The sequence below is a fragment of the Nestor notabilis genome, unplaced genomic scaffold, assembly GCF_000696875.1.
Source record: "Nestor notabilis isolate BGI_N333 unplaced genomic scaffold, ASM69687v1 scaffold22662, whole genome shotgun sequence".
NCBI classification, from domain to species: Eukaryota; Metazoa; Chordata; class Aves; order Psittaciformes; family Psittacidae; genus Nestor; species Nestor notabilis.
This window is the reverse complement of record NW_009917279.1, coordinates 27028-33027: the sequence shown is the minus strand read 5'-3', so window position 1 is coordinate 33027 and position 6000 is coordinate 27028.

Genomic DNA, 6000 nt, shown 5'->3' with positions numbered 1-6000 from the left:
CTCGGGGCTGGCTGCTTGGGGAGGCTGCTGGATACTGGATACAAAAATGACTGTTTGTCATTGCTGGGGCTGTAACTTTAGTTTTAGACTGTCTCTGAACGTTGTGCCTCAGGGGCAAACCCTTGGCATCAACATTACAGGGAAAGGAGTCCAGATCCTGCAGAGATGCATCCCACTGGATGGGGTCGGAAGGTGAACCCACAGCTGCAGCAGCAGAAGGCAGGCAGGGATCAGAGAGGGAAACCCTCCAAGGAGGGAACCCCTTATCCTAAACCCTCCTCCTTCACAAAATGTACCCAGTGTCTGGATCTTCCTGCTGCCTCAGGCTGCTGGGTCTGTGGTTTCCTTTCTCACACTCCTTCTGGTCCTTCCCTCCTCACCTGCACTATGGTCCCAGCTCTCCCCATCACCTGCCATGCTTGGCTCAACCTGAGTTCCACACACATTGCACCAAAGCCTGGAAACGCTTCATTCGCTGGAACTGACCTGGTGCCAAACAACTTGCAGACGTTTCCAGCAGCGCTAACATCTCATCTCACTGTGGTTGAGCCGGGCTGCTCCCCTGGGAAAGACATGCTGCAGTGCCAGGAAGGGGACAGCGAGCACCAGGAGCTGCTGCCTCCCACCCCGCTGCAGCACCCCAACGCATCCCTCATGGGGTGCACCATCAGCTGCACATCCTGACCTGGAGCAGAGCCATCCCACCCGTGCTGGCTGCTCCTCTCGGCGCTGAGCGTGCTGGCACAGGCTTGCTTCCACCAAGCAGTGTTTAAATACCACAGCGCGCTTCAGAACTCACCCCACCTCCGAGCCCGACAGAAAGTAAGTCTGCTCTGAGCAGAGAAAGCTGGTCTGGGTTTTTCTTTCCTTTCTCTCTGGCTTTTCTGTGTTGGATGGTGTTCAGCATGGCCTGGCACTGAAACCTCTGTCTGATTTTGGTGTGAGCGCGGAGGGGGGAAGGATGAAGGGAGAGGGAAAAGATGGGAGGAAAAAAGATATTGCTGGGTTTCATCTCCTTTCCTTCAGCATGCTGCTGTCCCATGAAAGCTCAGAGCTAGCCAGTGGTGCCAAAAAGGATCTCAGCACCCAGGAATGGTGTTCGGGAGTGGGTGGTCGTGGGGGCCCGGCAGGCCGCTTCCCAGTGGGTTTTCCAGGGAAAACCGGAGCTGCTGGCAGTGGGGTCAGGATGTGACATCACCGGCCAGAGAAAAGCCCTCGGCTCCGAGGGTTTCATTCGTTAATGAAACCCCAGTGAACACCAGAGTGTGTGGCTCTCTGCGCTGCTGCCATCCCCAGACTGCCGGCATTCCCGACGGGAAACCTGCCCGGGACTGGTTTCTTCTTACTTTTTCCCTCTTTTCCCTCCGTAGGAGCAGAAAGTGCAGCGGAAGGATTTGGGGCTGGAAGCCAAACGTGCTGGGATGAGGTGAGTCCTGGGGGTGGAAAGAGCCAGTGCTGCGCCCCTGAGGATGCTCCCGGGGTGCTTTTAAGCATGGTTTGGGCAAGACCTGCTTGGGGTTAGGCTGGGAAGGAGCAATCCTTCATGGACGCCTGCAGAAGGCTCTTCCCCTTCCTCTGGCGTGTCAATGTGTTAATACTGAGCCTGTTTTGGGGATGCAGGAGGGTTCGGGAGCCCTTGGCAGCAGGGCAGGGATGGCCAGTGGTGGGTAGGGGAAGGAGGACAGGCAGGGAAAGGCGGCACAGACACACGCTTCCCGGTTGGGACGGTCCTGGCAGCAGCTTTGCTGGTGTCAGAGGGAGGGCGGAAAGTTGTGGGTGGGGAAACTGGGTGAGAGCGAGCGCTGGAGATGGGTTTTCAGCAGCTGGTTTATCTCCTCCCGCCTGCCTCCCGCAGCTCGCAGGCCTGCAGCTCCCCGTGCTTGGGATTACAGCGCTGACTGTGGGGTAAGCACCCCCGGGACTGGACCGGAGCAGTTGGGTGCCACAGAGCCCATTGGACATCTCTTCACAGTGCTCCCTGCAAGTCACTGGTAGCAGCAGCAAGATCCCAGCACCCAGGAATGAGGTACCCCCCAAAAGCCCCTGTCCTCACTGGGTTTCACCCCCAAAATGAACTGGACATGCTGGAGAGATGGGGCTTTGCTTTTCTGCTTGGAGGCATCTTGGTGGCTTGGGAAAAGCCTTTTCAGTGCCTTTGGGCCAGGCTGTGGTCCGCTGGGAGCTGCTGCTGTGCTAGTGGTGTGGCAGGGAGGCAGGGCAAGGAGCAGGACAGAGCAGGGGATGAGCCAAGTGTGTGCAGCCCTGTTCCTGGAAGTCATGCTGGGTCCATTCTGCAGGAGCTGGGGATTTCCAAGCACCATCACAGCTTCCCACTGGCAGCTATGGGGGACGGAGTCCTGCTGCTCTGGAGACTGGTGCTCCAGGGCTGACTCTGAGGATGCTCGCTCCTCTCTGGCACCAGGGAGGGTTTGCACAAGGCGGGTTTGGTGGCAGGGAGATTCTCTGCAGCTCCCCCAGCCTACGTGCCGCGCCTTGATCCCCCTCCCGGCATCTTGTCTTGGCTCGTTTCCTGGAATTTTCCATCGTTTGGGTTATATTTGGGATCAGCAGCCAATAACCCCGTTTCTCACGGACAGCCCAGCTGGGGCTTGGCTCCAGCAGGAAGCATGGAGGGAGGGGGGCCAGCACCCCAAGACTGTGCTCCTCAGCATCCTCCTTCTTGCAATTCCCCCTTCCTTAGATGATTAAAACCAGACATGGCTACTGCAAAGGCTGGAAAAGAGGGGATACGTTCCCTTCCCTGGGAGCACCATGCATCCACAGCCCCAGCCTGGATTGGGGTAGAGGAGTGGCTGCAGTTCAAGGGCTGCTTGGGAGAAACCGCCTTGGTCTTTGGGATTCTAATCCAGCCCTGGTTGGAAAGATGCTCTAGGACAGGTTGAAGACTGAGCTTTGCAACAGGGCTTCTCTGGGGCTTGAAGGGAAGCTCAGATGCAGGGCTTTTGAGTCAGCAGCCAGACAGCAACACTTCCTACAGCAGTGAAAAGCCAGTGGGTTTCTGGTCAGATTGTCCATCTGGAGGCTGGCTGCTGTGTCAGGGCTCTGGCACACGGTGACTGAGCTGATGCCTGCCCTGCTGGGCATGGGGCAGCACGGGACTTTCACACTGCTTGTGGTGGGGAGAAGGGAATCCCCTAAAGCAGGGAAGCAGAAGTAGACATCTGGGTGACCGAAGGCAAGACCCCTGTGGGGAAATCTGGGGTGGATGCACAGAGCTGGCAGTAGTTAACCTACAATTTATTCTATGCTGCCTGGAGCTGCATGGATCTATGATCTCCCCCTACATCCTCCTCCCAAAGCAGCGGGAGCAGGAGTCTCCCTATGGATTACCCGTGGCGTTGGACCCCTCGCTGTGCTCCCAGGCTGTCGCACTGCCAGCAAGGGCTGGAGGTTGCTGCTAAAGAGGCTGCCTGTGGTTTCCAGCCAGATGCTTGTGCGAGTGTGTAACTGTCTCAGGCTGGATCCAGAGAGGATGCACTTGGCACTGGAGCTGCAGGAGGTGCCGGTGTGAAAGCCTTTCTCTCTCCTCACCCTCCATGACCATTGCAAAGCACTTGTCCCCCTAAAGCCTTTGTTTTTGCAGCCCTTAAGATAGAGGCAGCCCAGCGAGGGAGAGGAGTCTTTAAACTGGGGAAACTGAGGCAGGAAGCACAGGACAGCCCCGTGCCCATCACCTGAGAGACCGGTGCTGTGTCTGACTGATCCTGCCTGCCGAGTTTCTGACTAAAGCTTAGTTGGGGTCAAAACCAGAGGTTCTCTTTGGTGACCTTGTGTTGGGACTCGGGGGGAGGAAGCCCCCCTCCTGCCACTCTGCCTGCTTTCTCCTTTTGTTTTGCCAGCTTCCAAACAGAACTTTCAGTTGTTTTTAGTTTACACCTAAACTTGCTGTGTTCCTCTGTGGTTTCCAAATGATAAAAAAAGAATGAGAAACAAAAAGCTGAAGTAAAAACTGAAAACAACTCTCAAATCTGAAATTAGCAGCTTAGTTTGACCCTGAACTTACATTCTCCCCCATCCAGTTCATTTCCTTTCATCTCTGGACCCACCATCAAGCTGGGAAATCAGTGTTTCACATGTTTCTGCCTGCTACAACCCTGGCAGCAGCTCTGCTGTGCCTTTGCAGAGCTTAACCCTGCGCTCATTTGGTTCTTGCTAAACCCGACTGAGTTTTGCTTCTGCAGGATTGAAGCCAGCAGCCTTCAGAGCTGCAGATGGGGTTTTGTGGCCACTCAGCTGGGTTTGTAGCCAGCCCTCTGCAAAACCAAGGCTATTTCGGGAGCATGGATGGGGGTGAGCACTAAGCAGGCTGTGTCATGGATGTCCCATGAGAAGCTGCAGCCTCTTTCCACCTGGCAGCTTCGCTCATCCTCCTCCTACTGTCCTTAGAAGGGACATGGGGTGACAGCAGGAAAAGTCTCTGGCTCTTCAGCCGCCTGCTTCCCTCCCGGTCCGCTCCCAGGAGTGGGATGAGGTTTGATTTGGGGGTTTGCAGATGCTTCAGAAAGGGACGTGTGAGCCCCCGAGGTGCCGGCACCACCCCTGATGGGAACTGCAGCGAGGTGAAGGGGTTTGCAGCCTTTGCCAAGGCTCCTCTCAGAGGAGCTTTGATTTCACACGTGGGAACTGAAGGCAGAGACCTGCAGGCGGCCGCCACGGTGCCGGTCCAGGCCCTGCCAGTGGGATGTGTACTGTCATGTCATAGGAAGCTGCTGTCTAAGCTTGTTGAATGGCAGCTCACCTCAGATTTCCCAAGATAGGCAGTGTGAGCCGTGATTTGGACTTGGATGGGTCTCCTGTCCCACCCCAATCCCCAGTGACCACAGCCTGATTTCCAGGAATGCGACAACCCTGGACATCAGGCTCAGCCAAACCTTGGAAGATCTCCCATTTTCTGTCTCTTTATGTGGATCTGCCCCAAATACTTGGCCAGTGATGGAAGAGCACTGGCTGAGTCAGATCCATAAAGGTGGACACAAGGAAGATCTGTTCTTGCATTCGATGCTGATGCCTTTTTCCTCCAGTTAGGCTCAGGATGTGTTTGGGTCCATTCCCAAAGGACTTTGCTTTTGTTCCCAGAAAGCAGGGGCAGGTGCTGGGTCCCTGTGCGAGGGGAAACTGAGGCATCAGTCACTTTGCAGACCCTGTTTGCTTCGAGTTGGTATGTGCCATCTCAGCACCTCAGCTGCAAGGGCTATAGCCGGTATTTCAAGCCCTGGTCCTGGCCTCCGTGCAGTTCCTCCCTGTGCTGCTCACATCCTTCCTGCACATCCATCTCTGGGCAGTGAAAGCTTTGTAGCGAGGTAGAGAACAAATCTGTTCTTTGGCCCAGTGCCTCTCTGCCTCTTCAGGTCGTAAATCCCAGGATGTGTTTTTGGCTTTGTGTTAAATTTAATTTCTGGAGAACATTTGCTCCAGTGAAGACTGACACAGCCTTTTGATGACTTGGTAATTTGGCAGTGATGCTGGCAAGGATCCTGAAAGCAAAACCACTTGTGCTACTCTGGTGTGTGCTGCTGCCTGGGGAGCAGAGAGGCTGCGGTGTCCTGCTGGCATCCCGGGGATGGGTTTGCTCCGAGCACTTGGGCAGTGACAGGTTTTTCTCCCCCATTCCCAGGAATCTCTAACAGATGAATGTTATAGAAACACCTGGCAGATGTTTAGCAGGTTTGTTGCTTTGTTTATGTTTTTAACTGGTGTTTTATTTGGATGGTCCTGAAGCATGAAGCACATTCCCACCTGCCTGGTGAGTGAGAGCAGCTTGTGGGGAAACACAGAGATCCAGCTGAGGATGATGCAGAGGTGCAGTTGTGGGGTGAGTTATGGGTCTGGCTTCATGAGATGAGATGCAGTTTATTTCCCAGTCAGTGGCTTAATATTTGCAGGGGACCTGTAGTGTGAGACACAGGAACAAGGGACTCCCACACTGTATTTATGGAGAACTGATTTCACTGCTGGTGGCCCCTGCAAGGACACATGATG